General features: G+C 40.2%; 1 pseudogene; it reads right to left on the bottom strand.

Annotated features, from left to right (window-relative positions):
- Positions 1-4,260: 4,260 nt before the first annotated feature.
- LOC140242311 (uncharacterized) lies at positions 4,261-6,803 on the bottom strand (annotated as a pseudogene).
- Between the last annotated feature and the right edge of the window lie 8,128 nt (positions 6,804-14,931).

Below are 14,931 nucleotides of genomic sequence, written 5' to 3'. Positions count from 1 at the left end.
CCTTCAATTTTCTTTAAACTCGCACCAAATGTGCCCCCAAATTGCTGACGGAAGATTCTGAAATATTTTGGCCCAAGGTCAAACGGTTGCTAAGATACAGCCTCCCTTAGCAACCAATGCGTGGCTGAACAAACGAGTTTAAATAAAATTTGCAATTTTTGATTGACTGCTGCAGCCAAGTTATATGAGTTACATTGCTCATTTTCTGTAAATTGGAAGAACTATATGATCCTAACGTGCCAATATATTATGGCGCCGATATGACAATCCGTTATTGCGCAAGAGGTCACCGAAAATGGTGTTAAGCATCAAAGTTAATGTTTTTGGGTGCATGTTTGGAAGCTGATAACTTTAAAATTAGATTAGCTTAGAACCCAATATTATGCATATTTACAGACTCTAACTTGCTCTACACACCTACCAAAAATCGGTGGGGTGATGTCACTTATGCATATAGTGCACATGCGCAGTGTGCCGCACATAGGTTGTTTCGAAAATGGCGGATGGGATAGGCAGAATGGAGATGGACCTGTAGAAAAAGTCTTTTCAAGATCAAGGGGCCAGTGTGAACAAGAACAAGTGAACAACCGGTATACTATAAAAGTAAGCTTTTTTCTGGTGATATTTGTAACTTATAGAGCCGCGAATATCTGTGACAGACTGTATTTCTTTTTCAAAATTACTGATGTAGCACTCTTTTGACTCAGGGCGCTCCCACAGTCTTGCTGTGTACAAGGAGCGCCCTGGGGTTAGTAGGGACGTAATGTTAGTTATGTTAGTACATTGCACTCTCGTTACAACGAACACGGTTATAACGAAATTTCATTATAACGAAGTAAAACTTCTGGTCCCAAAATTATCGCCATTAAAGTCTATGGTACAAAATTCGCTTGAAACAAACATGGTTATAGCGAAAATTTTTGTTATAACGAAGTCTTTTCTGAGCACGACTGACAAAGAAAAACAAAAGAAATGAGCTCCATTATAGCGAAATGCGGATCGCGTCCGAAAATACGTAATGGAACAACTGAACATTCATATCATCTCTGCATGGGCGAACGCTTCACATTACTGTGTGTTCGCTCCTTGTGTCCTGCACAGTTTCCGAGGGTGACTTGCATTATTGTTATACAATAATCTGAAATTAAACTAGGTTAGATTTGTTCCGAAGGTACTTTATTACAAAACACACAGATTCTGATACATTTAAATGTCCATTAGTTCGGAAATGAAATAGGGTTTGTTATTACAAACTTTTTGGCGTTATTCAAAAGGTTCGTTATTAGTAAGGTTTGTTAAACCGACAATGAAATATGGTTGTTATTACCACGGTTCGTTAGTCCGAAAATAATAGTGATTCTAAGCTTTCTTTAATCGGAACATTAAAAACAATAGTTAATCCAATAGTGAAAAAGGTGTGTCCACTAACAAAACTTAGGAATTGGAAACTTTATAATCGTCTTAAGATAATTGAACCTTCAAAATAACTAACCTTTCACCTTTTTATTTTATTTACAAACCTTCGGAAGAATAACAAACCTTATTTCATTGTCGGATTAAAAAACCTTTGGAACAGTGAACCTTTCTCATTTTTTCTTTTACAAACCTTAGGAATGACGAAACTCATTTCATTTTCCGATCAACAAGTCTTCGGAAAACTAACAAAATATTTGTATCTAAATGATGAACTTTTGGAATAATGAATCGTCGGTAGAGCGAAGCTTCAAAATAATGAACAAACCTTCGGAATCCCGGGAATGGCAAAACTTCGGAATAAAGAGCCTTTTTGAGTAACGAACTTTAGTAAGAAACGAATCTTTGGAATAGCGAACTGTAACGGAATCCTAAACCGTCATTTTCTATACGACTTATTGTGTTACACTATTTATGCACTCTTTTAAATGTAATATTCAAACGAAGTTATAAAGGTACCATCTCATTTCACATAGCTTTCCAGTGTATGATGAGTATCCAACAAACAGAATATGATATATGCGTGGTTTCCTTGTTTTTGTTATATATTATATTTTTTCGGTTATAACAAAATTTCGTAATAACAAAAGAAAATGGCCGGTCCCGAGCATTTTGTTTTAACGGGAGTGCACTTTACTACTACTAATAGAGGTCTAGACCATCTAACATTAGTAGATTTCTAACGGTTAGTAGATTTAACTGTTACTTATCTTTTACAGTCAACTATTCTAGACCTAGGTCTAACCGGTTTAAGGAGAGGGAGAGAGAGAGAGATAGTCTACTCAAAATTAGGCAGAGAGAGTTATATTGGATAAAAAATTTGAACATTCACAGTTCATTCAAACTTGTAGTTTGCATATAATGGAGTTTTTCATGCAGTACACTGAATCGGTTGCAAAAAAATTAAGTGTAACAAAAACTTGGGAGGCTGGCTGGAAGTGCATGATTTCTCTTTGTTTCATGACTGAGACTTGGCTCCAGCATTTCAACGAGCCTCATGCAACCTTCCCTAGTAAATCTATATTTTCTTCTGTTGTCGCTATCAGATAATGCTAATGGTTGCGACCGATCCCTGAAAACCTGTGGGAGTCTCTTTCTTCTATCTGCCTCAGCAGCTAGCATGAGCATGGCAGCCATGATGAAATGAAGTTGCCAATTGCATAGCAACCAATAGTATTCTAATTACTAGCTTATTTTAGGGAATCAACGCACAATGAAGGGAAAATATGACTTCCATTATGGTAGGTTTGCTACAAAATCGGTAGATCAGAAGAGAAAATCAGTAGCCGGTCAAAACCTCTAAAAAGCGGTAGTCTACCGCCCAAAGCGGTAGAGTTGGCAAGTATGGAATAAATTACCTTTATGTCCTGATCATTCCTGCTTTTCCTGGTCCTCTCACTGGTGAAATGCACAAAAAATATGCGATAAGATTCCTGTTGCAGAGGTGCAGCATTCCCATTGTCTTCTAACCCCTTTCCCACTTTTGCTCCTCTCATGAGCCTTTCAAACTGTTGTCACTGTACTGTTCCCAGACAAAATCCACACAATACGCATATTGCATCTGATGCTGTACATGTGGCCGGAACACATTTAATGCATTATATACTTTGAAGGTCTTACTAGTAATATGTTTAAGAATGTTCACTGCCACATCTTCATCCAGGGTGATCACATCAGTCTTTACATAGGTAGTTGCCTCTGGATTCAGCACATTTCTGTAATGGAGCAATGAGGTCAAATTTGCTTCTTTATCTTTAGTTACTGCAGTAGCAAGTGCAAAGCACTTGCAGAAACTCCAGTGTCGCGCAGTTGACCGCCGATTCTAGGTGTACAGCTCTTGTGTTGAGGCAGGTTATGTTTTGCCGTCTCATTTCTGCCAAGTCGAGCATTGAATGGACCGGTGTGGGCCTTGCCCGTTTAACTGTTGGACCTGATGAAAAGCGTCAATCTGACCCTGGGTTGCTGCACTGTTCCCTAGCCCCCTTCTTGCCAGACAATCTCTCTGCCAGTGTCCAGGTTGGAAGCCTTCCCAGCACTACTAATGTTGACTAACTGGCCCTCTGGGGCTGCTCGAGGCCAGTTCCAGTGCCTCCAGTCTCCCCTCAAGTGCTGCTACCCTCTCACTGTTCGTCTTTTGCGTGGCTATGACATCTTTTACCAAGATCATGGTGTCCTCTGATGTCTTGCTGATCGACGTGGAGGAGTCTGGCTTTGGTCTCATCAGTATGGTCTGGAGTGGTAGCAGTATGGGAGCAGGTTGCTGCTGTCTAACATGCCTTCCCTTGCTGCTCTGCACAAACCTCCTAACCTCACAGAGACCCCTGACGGACATGTTGCAGGGTCTCATTAGTGCGAGTCATAGTCTGAACTCCTCATCCTCCAACCCCCACATGAACTGATTTATGAGGATGCAGTCTCCTTGTCCATCATGAGTGGCCTCAGGGTAGTTATCCACAATGCACATATAGAGGGACTAGAGCGCAATCACGTATGACTGGGCAATTTCTCCCGTCTGCTTCGTTCGCTTGTAAAAGACAGCAAACGGATCATCATTGATGGCATCTCCATATTCTGTTTTCAGTTTATTAAAAGCCGCTTGTGGCATCTACTTTGGAGAGGGCAAGTTTAGTACCAGTTGCCGGGCCTCTCCCCTGAGATTCTTCACAATGGTTGAGTATTGGAGAAAGTTGGGCTTGTCGTTGTTGGTACCTCCTGCTGGGTCAACAGATTGATGAGAGCGCTAATGAGCTCTGTGTCGGCTCGAGTAGCCATTTTGAATATTGCATCTTAAAAATAAAGAAAAGCCTGCTTCCTCTGTTTATTGATGTTGTGGTCAAATATAGCAAGCTGAGTGTGACCTTGCATGGTTAAGAAGTGAATTCCACAAAATATCTTCTCTTTTTTTCGTTTTTTTTTTTTTTTTTTTTTTGGGGGGGGGGGGGGGTTTACAGGACAATACTTCAACATCGCACTATAGAAGACCTGAAGCTCACCAGTGTGGCAAGCTTTTTTCAAGAGAGAGACGTCCTTCAGAATATACCTCAAAAAGAGGTGCAACCAAGCCTTGAAGTCTTAATCTTCTAATTCGTCAAGGGAACGATTAATCTGCTGACCAGTCTCCCATTCATGTTAGTATGTGTTGTAGAACATAAGGGAGGTCCAGTTCTCCACCAGAAGATAGGCACCGCCTCTGCATGAGTGCGGACACTACCATATATAGATATTGAATGTATCCAGGGTGCTAGTGCTTCATGCGACTACTTCTTGGCATCCTCAAGGAGCTTCTTTTTGACAGACTTGGCAAGATGCCACACATCAAACTGGTGAACTACATTTGGATACTCCTTCTTTTAAAAGCACAAATACCCACATGCCAGTCTGCAGCCACAAGTAATGGCATCATGCTCAAAGGAAGTGAAGTGTAGAGCCTACACAGCATTGGTTAGGCCTAAACTGGAGTATGCCTCTGAGGTTTGGAACACTCACACCTTGACGTCCATTAGCAGCCTCGAACAAGTGCAGAAGGCAGCAGCCCGGTTTGTTGCTGGTGACTACAGATGGTCTACATCATCTACCCGTCTGGTGTCGGCACACGGATGGAACACGTTACACCACCGGCGACTCCTGGACCAATGTTCACTTTTTTACAAAATCCACTATGGAGTGGTAAGCCTACCATTGCCCTCAGCGGTTACCCCTGCAACCTACAATGGAAGGAACGATCATGACCTCAAGTTCAACATACCCAAGACAACTATTGATGCATTCAAGTACTCATTCTTTCCAAGGACAATTTGGATCTGGAACCGCCTGCCTAGTCAAGTTGTACATGCCACCACCTTAACAACATTCAGAGAAGCTGCTCTCCCATGTATTACAACCTTGCAGCCTTCTTCTGGATCACTCATCCCTTAAAAGGAGGATGCATTCAGATTTTACTCGCACAGTGCACACTTTTATTGTGAATAGAGATCATCACCATGGCACCTCCCAATGGCACACATGTGTAGTTTCATCCCAGTATAGCTTCTTGGAGCTGCGAGAGGGATTACAGTATCAAGTATCAAGTATCACTTGATCTGTTGCAAGGCTTTCCATGTACCACTGAAATCCAAGCTTCTTCATTGTCATCGAGCTTGTCTCGGACACCTGTACTAAAGCTGCAGCAATAATTTCATTGGTGTAGCAACCCATCATTGAGTAAGTACAATATTTCAACAAATAGCCTAAAGAATTGCATCATCCATCCCCACATACCTCTACCTGTGTGCTGGTGCAGGCACTGTGAAGAGGGGCAATGTGACTAAGATAGTATTCATTAACTACAGGAAGTAGAAAATGACTGATAGTCATAAAAGCTGATTTGCCTATATACTTCAACCCCAGTGTAGCTGCAAAGGTCCATATCCACTTCTCAGTAGCACCACTTAAAAGAATAGCAGTGGTACAAAGAATATTACCTGCACCTGTCTGATTTATGATAGGTTTAGATGCCCAGTTGAGCATCACATGTCCAGAAAAACAAATTAGGTTGACTCAAAGGAGAGAACCTGGTGTTGATTTCTGCTTCTCGTCTACTTTGCACTGGCAGAACCCACAGCGTAGACTATGAAATAGCATGTCAAGATTCTCCATGAATACCATGTATTTGGCCTGCTCACACATGCAGTATGTAGCAGTGCTTCAGTATCATACTCCTCGTCATGTTCACTGTAATGGTCACTAGAGATGTAGCTTTAATTCCGATGCTGTCAAGGGATCACTTTGGATGGAACTTTCATTTCAAGATGACTTTATCCTGCTGCAGTGAGTTGGCTGTCCTGTACAGTACAGTAGAAAGAATCAAGAAATTGTAATTATACTTTACCTATTTTGGCCAAACAGGATGACATCCAGGTTTGCCATAGTGAACAAATAAAATAGAACAAAAACTTATTTGGTCCTGTCATTATCACATCACAATTTTTTCCCCTCTAATAACATGTCTTTGATAGGAGCAAATCTATTCCTTGTCTCATGAATCATGGAAGAGAGGATGGACTAAATTTTGCTTGCTTCTGATTTCAACACTTTAGTTACATAGACATTTCTGTTATCTTCAGACTGGACACTGCCTCATGTCCAATGATCATGTCTGATCTACTGGCTAATGTAGCTGCTACAACATGTAGCTGTATTCATTCCACTGTGGTGAACTGTCCCTGATGTTTTATTGTAGTTCTGTTGACTGTCATTTTTTCCTAGCCTGAAGTTTACTCCTTGTTCACTTGTACACATCCTTCTGCTTTATTTTTCTGTTCAGATATTTCAAAGAATCCCCTACTCCACATGCTGTGAACTGACTTTGTCACATGACAAAGGTGTCTAAATGACTGTATTGCCTTGTCGAAGTCATGCTTGTTGGAGTAGGGTAAGGCATGTGTCGCAGGTTTTACTTGGAAACCTTGCCCAGTTCAGGTTTATTTATCAAACAGGAGGTTTTACAACAATAAAAAAAACATAAACACTTCAATCACAGTTAAAGAAAACAAATTTATTGGACTTAGTCCAATGCCGTTGACTATTAAGCCGGGAATAATAATTGTAATTATAGTGAACGTTATTAAAGTGTGTTCACACGATTGTGAAATGATAGAAAAGTGTACCTCTAAATTGCAAGACACAGCGTGAGGAAAAAAAATACAAAAGTTGCAAACACTTCAATAGACACAAGGCATTGAAGACATGTATAAAATACTTTGGGTAAAAAATTATTATCTTACATTATTTAATGCTGGAACAATGGTGTGTCCTCATAATTCCAAATCTTATATCAAGCAACAATGTGATAAGATAATGTGATTCTCAGAAGTTGAGAATGTTTTCAGGCTTACAGAACTCAATTTTATGTTAAATTATGAAAAGCTATGGAGTGGACAGGACTTGTGATGTTAGGTCCTTCCCTCAGGGACAAGCTACAAAAAATCATCAAGGCCACAGGTCAGTGCTAAAACAAGGGGCACATTATGAGTTGTCCACTCCGACCTCTTCCATTCTCGCAACATTGCTTTCATCTCTTCGGATGCTTTTCTCCAGCAGGCCGCCTTAGGAAACTCTTCCTGCTGTTTCATCTGTACAATCTTTCCCAGGAGGGGGTCTTCGTGCTGAGCTTTGTGCTAACTCTGACTTGATGACTTCCTGGATAGTTGTTGCCAATTCCTTCTCTGCATCTCCATTGTTCAGATTGACATTGAGACTCATAACTAGTGGCAGGGGTGGGATTAGACTGCAGCACAAATGACACCCGGTAGAGTCTCCTCAGTGCAGTCCCTGATGTATGCTTCCATGTCTAGTGGGATTCTAGACAGGGTGTCTGCGTCGGCATTGGTACGTCCGGGTCTGTATCTGACCGGGAAGTTGTAGTTGGCAAGTTCCCTGACCCAGTGCTAGCTGGTTGCAGTCAGTTTGGCTGTAGATAGTACATATGTCAATGAAGGAGGATGCATAGTATAGGTGGTCACGAAACTTGTCACATTTGGACCACTTACATGCCAGAAACTCAAACTTGCCTGAATGCAGATGATAGTTGCATTCAGCTGGTGTCAAGAGTTCGCGATGCATCGGCAATTCCTCCAAGTCTCTCCCCTTCTTGTTGATATAGCATAGCCCCTAAGCCATCGTTCGACGAATCCATATGGCGGATTGTGCCTGCCTCTGAATAAACCGTACCGTTGAAATGACAACAGATCACAAGTTCTCATTTATGGGCTTTGTTGGAGTCTTTATAATAGTCACATACGTATGCCTCTCACATCATGCATATGTTCACAAACTCTGTTTCAGTTTCAGTTTTCAGTGAGTTTTATTTCTCCACTTGTACATAACAGAAAATAAGTATAAGAATATTGCATTAATTTTGCATTACAAATATTTAATCATGTGAAATAATACATAAATATCATGATTCAGATCTTTAAGTGTACAGGTGGAGGAGACCATTATCAATAAGGCAAACGCTTGACTTGGACAACGGCCTCTGAATATAATATGCCTTGTAAAATTTTTTTATTTAACTAAAGGAAGGAATGGAACAATTATACACACGTAGAACAAATAATGTAAATCTTTAAAGTATTCTAAATGTCATTTGACCAAAAAGGACAACACAAGGTGGAATGTATAAGGACAAAAGAACAAAACAAAGAAAAACAAAATCCGAGAATAAGGTACCCGAATAGGAAGAGTAGAGGAAAGGGAGAAGAATAAAGAAGAAAAGCGATGAGATACAGTGTTCAGGAGTTGGGAACTACAACAAAAGCGTAATTTCTAATTCCAGTGGTACATTGCAAGAAGAATGTTTTTTATAGGATGATTTAAAACATTGTAGAGAAGAACTGCATTTAAGGTCATCATTCAATGAGTTCCATACGTCTGGACCATGATGTCTTCTGGAATTTTTAGCGATAATGAGTTTAGGATTTTCCAAATGATAATCTGTTGCATGACGGGTAGGATATGAATGAATACTATAATTTGAAATATACATATCTTTTAAACAATTCAGGGAGCTGATTGCTAGTATATTTATACATAAATATTGGTGTTTGCCATGTATGTATATCAAAAATTCTAAGAGTCTTTAAATCATAAAACAAAGATTCAGTGTGTGCTAAGTACAGATTGTAGTGTGAACTGGTAATAAGTCTTACAGCTCGTTTTTGTAATACATGTAACAATATCGACTTTATTTTGTTGACACTGCAATTCCCCCACACAATATTACAGTAGGTGATATGGGGTGATATGGGGTAATATGAGTGCATTATAAAGAATTTGAAGGGTATGTTTGGTAAGATATTCTCTTACTTTCCAGAGGATCCCGATATTTTTTTATATTGTTGAATGAACTTGGTGTATAACATCGGACCATGTTAGGTGTGAATCGATAGTTAACCCCCAAAATTTTACACAAGACTTTTGATCCAGTTGCTTACCATTAATATATAACATATCATCCATTGGTGTATGGCTATTTCTAAAGAAAACATAATTCGTTTTTTCAATATTCAATGATAATTTGTTGCACTTAAACCACGTTGAAACCTTTCATAATTCTGAATTGACAATTGTAATGATTGTATGTAGGTTTTTATGAGAAAAGAGGATGCTCATGTCATCTGCAAACAAAATAAAGTTAAATAACTAAGATGAATGCACTAAATCATTTATATATATCAAGAACAATAAAGGTCCTAAAATCGATCCTTGTGGGACACCACAGAGAACGTTTTCTTTATTGGACTCAGTCAATTGATAAAACACATATTGCTTTCTGTTGTGTAAATAATCTTTAAACCAGTTTAGAGCTTGGCCGTGGATACCGTATTTCTGCATTTTATACAATAAGATATTATGATCTATGGTATCGAATGACTTGCTCAGATCCATGAAAATCCCGATAGCATGTTCTTTTTTCATAGACGATTCAATAATTTGATCATGTAATTGAATAATTGCATAATCAGTAGAATGTCTTTTTCTAAAACCAAATTGATTAGGAACTAATAATGCATTATCATGCAGAAACCCATAAAGTCTTTTATGTACAATCTTTTCTAAAACCTTTGATAGGGCAGGAAGCAAAGAAATTGGATGATAATTCTTCATTTGAGATGAGTCATCTTTCTTATAAATTGGTATAACTTTGCCTGTTTTTAATGAGTTTGGGAATTGACCAGAAGAAAGCAATAAATTAAAAATACAAGATAATGGGTCGGCTATGTGGTTTATTATCTGCTTAATAAGGTTAACACTAAACCCATCATAGCCTTTAGAATGACTATCTTCTGTGTCTCCTTGACTGGTCAGCCTTTTCGTGGGATGTCTGCTTGGCCAAGGTGTAAGCCTCCTGCATCGCTCCTTTCCATCGTAGTGCGTAGGCCTTGTGGTCCCCTCCGTATGGGATCTCAGTATCTAGTCCAAAAGCAAGGTCAATGGGAAGCCTTGGAGTCCGTCCAAACATTAGGTAGGCAGGAGCGTAGCCTGTGGCTTCATTCTTTGTTGCATTAAAGGCATGCACTACCTTATTTAAGTGTTCCTTCCAGTTGGCTTTTGCATTTGCTGTCAGTGTTCTGAGTTTTGACAGGAGAGTCCTGCTAAAGCATTCTGCTTTGCCATTTCCCTCGGGGTGATAGGGAGTGGTCCTGGCGTTTTGAACTCCAGAGAGCTGCTGAAGCCGGCGGAACAGCTTATTTTCAAACTCTCCCCCTTGGTCATGGAGGATCCGGTGGGGGAATCCAAACCTCAGTACGAAGTCATTAAAAATCCTATCTGCCGCTGTCTGCCCTGCCTTGTTCCTGGTGGGGTAAACATGAGCGTACCTGGTAAAGTGGTCTACTACAACCAGGATATACCCAAAACCTCCCTTGCTAGTTTCAAGATGCAGAAAGTCAATGGAGATGAGTTCAAGGGGTTCAGACATTATACCATTGGGGCCTTTGGGGGACGATTCGGTTTGCGCTGAACAAGACAACTGCATTCATGGTGAATGAAATGCTCCACTGTTCCCTGCATGTTCAGTCAATAGAATCGCTGTCTTCGTTCAACACCAAGGTGGCCCATTTCGACATGAAGATCATGAAGAGCACGCCTATGGTATTTGGCAGGTAGAACCAATTGTCGTCTTGTTGATGTATTCCGGTAGAGGATGTCATCCTTGCCCAACTCCAACCTCTTCCATTCCTGGAACAATGCTCTCATCTCTTTGGGTGCATTTCTCCAGCAGGCCGCCTTAGGAGACTCTCCCTGCTGCTTCATCTGCACCATCTTTTCCAGGGGGGGCTCTTTGTGTTGAGCTTTAGCTAACTCTGCCTTGCTGACTACTTAGATAGGCGTCGCCAATTTTCATTCTGTATTTTCATTGCTCAGGTTGGCAGTGAGACTCGTAACCAGTGGCAGGGGTGGGGTTTGGGTTGAATGTAGCTGTGAGACTGCAGCACAAACGATGCCTGATGGAGTCTCCTTAGTGCAGTCTCTTATGTATGCTTCCATGTCTAGTGGGACTCTAGACAGGGTGTCTGCATCGGCATTGGTCCGTCTGTATCTGATTTGGAAGTTGAAGTCGGCGAGTTCCGCGACCCAACACTGGCTCGTTGGGTTCAGCTTGGCTTTGGATAGTACATATGTCAATGGGTTGTTGTCCGTGTAGACCATGAAGGAGGGTGCATAGTACAGGTAATCATGGACCACTTTAGTGCCAGAAACTCCAACTTTCCCGAATGCAGATGGTAGTTTCATTACGCTGGTGTCAGAGTTCGAGATGCGTAGGCGATCACTCGCAGTCTCCCCCCTTGCCATTGGTACAACACAGCCCCTAAGCCATCGTTCGATGCATCCGTATGGAGGACAAATGGCTGCTTGAAATTGGGGAAAGCCACAATTGGTGGTCTAGTAAAGTGGTCAATTAGCTTTTCTAGTCGCTCCTGGTGAAGTCTTGTCTGTTTGACTGGAGTCCCAGATGGGGCTTGGGCATTCTTCGTAGTCCCTCTTGATGGTCCTTTTGACGTCTTGATGGCTGCCTCTTCTGCCGTGACAGAAAGCAGATCATATATCGGTTTTGGTCACCCTGGAAAAGTCTGGTATGTATCGCCTGTAATAGCCACGTTGTCCCATTGCTTTTCTCACATCCCTGACCATAGCTGGTTCCTTCTTCTTGAGGGAGAGTACTGCAGCAATATCGCTTGGATTCGGCTTGTGGCCCTCTGCAGAGACGATGCGCCCCAGGTAATTCACCTCCCGCTTGAAGAGATGGCATTTCGTTGGGCACAGTTTCATCCCATGCTTTCTTGCTGACTGTAACACTCTTCTTAGGCGAGAGACATGTTCGTCAAACATGTCACTGTATACCAAGATATCATCAATTTAGATAACACATATCTTGTTGTTGAGGCCTTCTAAGCATGCTTCCATGCACCTTTGGAAGGCTGCAGGGGCGTTCTTCAGTCCAAATGGGATCCTAACCCATTCGTAAAGACCCCAGGGAGTGATGAAGGTTGTCAGGGGTCGGGTGACTTCATCCATAAACCCTTGATGATAGGCCTTCCCCTGGTCGAGGGTGGGGAACCATTTCTTGCCTCCCTAGGTGTCGAGCATGTCTTGAATCTGGGGGTTGGTTGCCGGTTTATACTCACCGTCCTTTGGTTGAACTGACGGTATTCTACACACAACCGTAGTGTCCCACTCTTCTTGCGCGCACACACAATTGGGGATGAATACGTGGACTTAAGAGTAAGTCGTAACTGAAGGGTAGGGATACATCCCATATATCTTGTTTGTCCTTGACAAAAGCATCACTCTCCACTATTGACAGATCCAAGTTTCTTCTTTTTTTTTTTTTACCTTTTGAAGTCGTGTTAACGAATTGAATAACAACAAAAAAAAAAAGTCTTATTTCAGAGACATGCGGATTGTTAGTCAATGTTTCTCAACTGGCACATGAATTCTACTCCTGCTACTGTTCGAAAATTTCATGGTCAGCTCATAGTAAAGCACTGCCTCTGTATTCTTGAGATCTTATTTTGACACACCTCAGCAGTTTGAAAAAAAAACCTCTTCTTAAGTCCTAAATGACAATTAGTGATCCAAATGCTTTGAACATCAGCATTTTGCATAGCAAGGCTGCACTTATAAATTGGTGCATATACAGTAGAAGTGAAACTTTGACATCACTTCACTTCTTATCTAATTTGTGTTTTGGTGGGAAATTCAAATACATGTATTTTAAGTAAAATGGCTGCCACTCATTTGCTGTTAAAAAAATTGTCAGTACTTGTACTGAGTTGAGCCTTAAGAATTAAAATTGACACCATTATACCCTTTAAGTAATATTACAAATAATATGCAGTACAACCATACCAAGGGTGTTATGCTGCCTACTGTAAAATAAATTCTGGTTTCTCTCCAGTATATTTCCTTCTCGAAGCTACTCTACCATCTCATATACATCACTACTTAGCAGCTACAGTGTAGGTGAAGCCAAATATAGGAACACAAAGTTGAGTGAAGCTGTTTCTCTTCCAATTATAAGTTCCTATTATAAATGGGAACAGTTGGTAGGTATGTGAGTGAAATGGTCATAACATGATGATGTGTTAAGGGTTTTGATTGGAATACATGTATATGTTGTGTCCTGGAAACCACAGTCTGACTTTTATCACTTCATAATGGTTTTGTTTTATTTTATTATTTTTTGTTTGATTCTACTTTGATGGAGAAAAAAAGACTTGACAGATAAAGTTGAAATAAAAGAAGTATACAATTTGAAAATACATACACTGTATGCGCTAATTCTTGTGTAAGTCTCATCAGTAAGTGAATATGATACCTAAGTGTAATATGAGTGGTGTCAAGTCTTTATAGGACAAGTTCACCTTCATATCCATGTAAATTGAGAGAATGCAGCAACATTAATAGAAAACATCAGTGAAAATTAGAGGAAAATTGGACAATCCGATCAAGTTTTCAATTTTTGAAGTTTCAGTGCTGCAATCAGTCGATGAGAAGACTACAACAGCTTGTGATATCCCATGTGTAGAACGATATAAAGAGGATATAAAGAAAATTCTGCAAATTTTCTCTTTTCTCGCTTTATAAAAGAGTGCTTTACTTGCCTCTTTCAGAAAGTGGGGGAATGATATTACCCTGAACATATGCCAGGATGTTTTCACTGTAACAAGTTGAGGGCTTGCATGTGTACTTCTTTCAAAAAATATTTTGGGGAATTCTTTTTATATTTTCCTCTTTTTTTTCCAGGCAGATGACATCACAAACCTTCTCATCCAGCAGAGACAACACAGAAACTTTAGAAATGAAAACTTCTGAACCAATCCACTGATGTGTTTTACTGATATTGCTGCATTCACTCAATCAACATGTATATGTACATATGAAAGTGAACTTGTCCTTCAATATTCATAGTGAGAGTGCAGTAATTCTGTGAATGGCCCATAGCCAAGCGAGAGAATGACATACACCCATGAGATCATCAAATACATGTACATACATCTATGAATATACAAAGAAGCACACACAAATGTAAACACACACACATATATCTATTCATGTTTGTTGTATTTAATTTTTTCTGCAATCACATTATTACTGATTTCACAGCACTTTGCATTACAAACCATTCTCCTGTTTTGCACTTAGAGTGCAAACTATTAATCTTTGTTAAGCACTCATTATTTGACTATGCATGATGTCAGTCTTCTGTCCTCTTTTGAGCTTTACCACATAATGTGACACCTTTGATTGGATTTGGCATCATCACATTTGATACTGTAATTATATTTTGCACAAAAGATAAATGCACAAAGGGAAAGATGAGCAAAAAGCTGTCACACCTGCCATATCCTAATAATCATAAAAATGGAGATGTTCTGAGTTTTACATAAAGCTGCTGGTACATGGCAAACAATT

This window comes from Diadema setosum, chromosome 19 (genome assembly GCF_964275005.1).
Source record: "Diadema setosum chromosome 19, eeDiaSeto1, whole genome shotgun sequence".
NCBI classification, from domain to species: Eukaryota; Metazoa; Echinodermata; class Echinoidea; order Diadematoida; family Diadematidae; genus Diadema; species Diadema setosum.
Note: the sequence above shows the minus strand (reverse complement) of the source record. Positions and strands in the feature narration are given on the sequence as shown.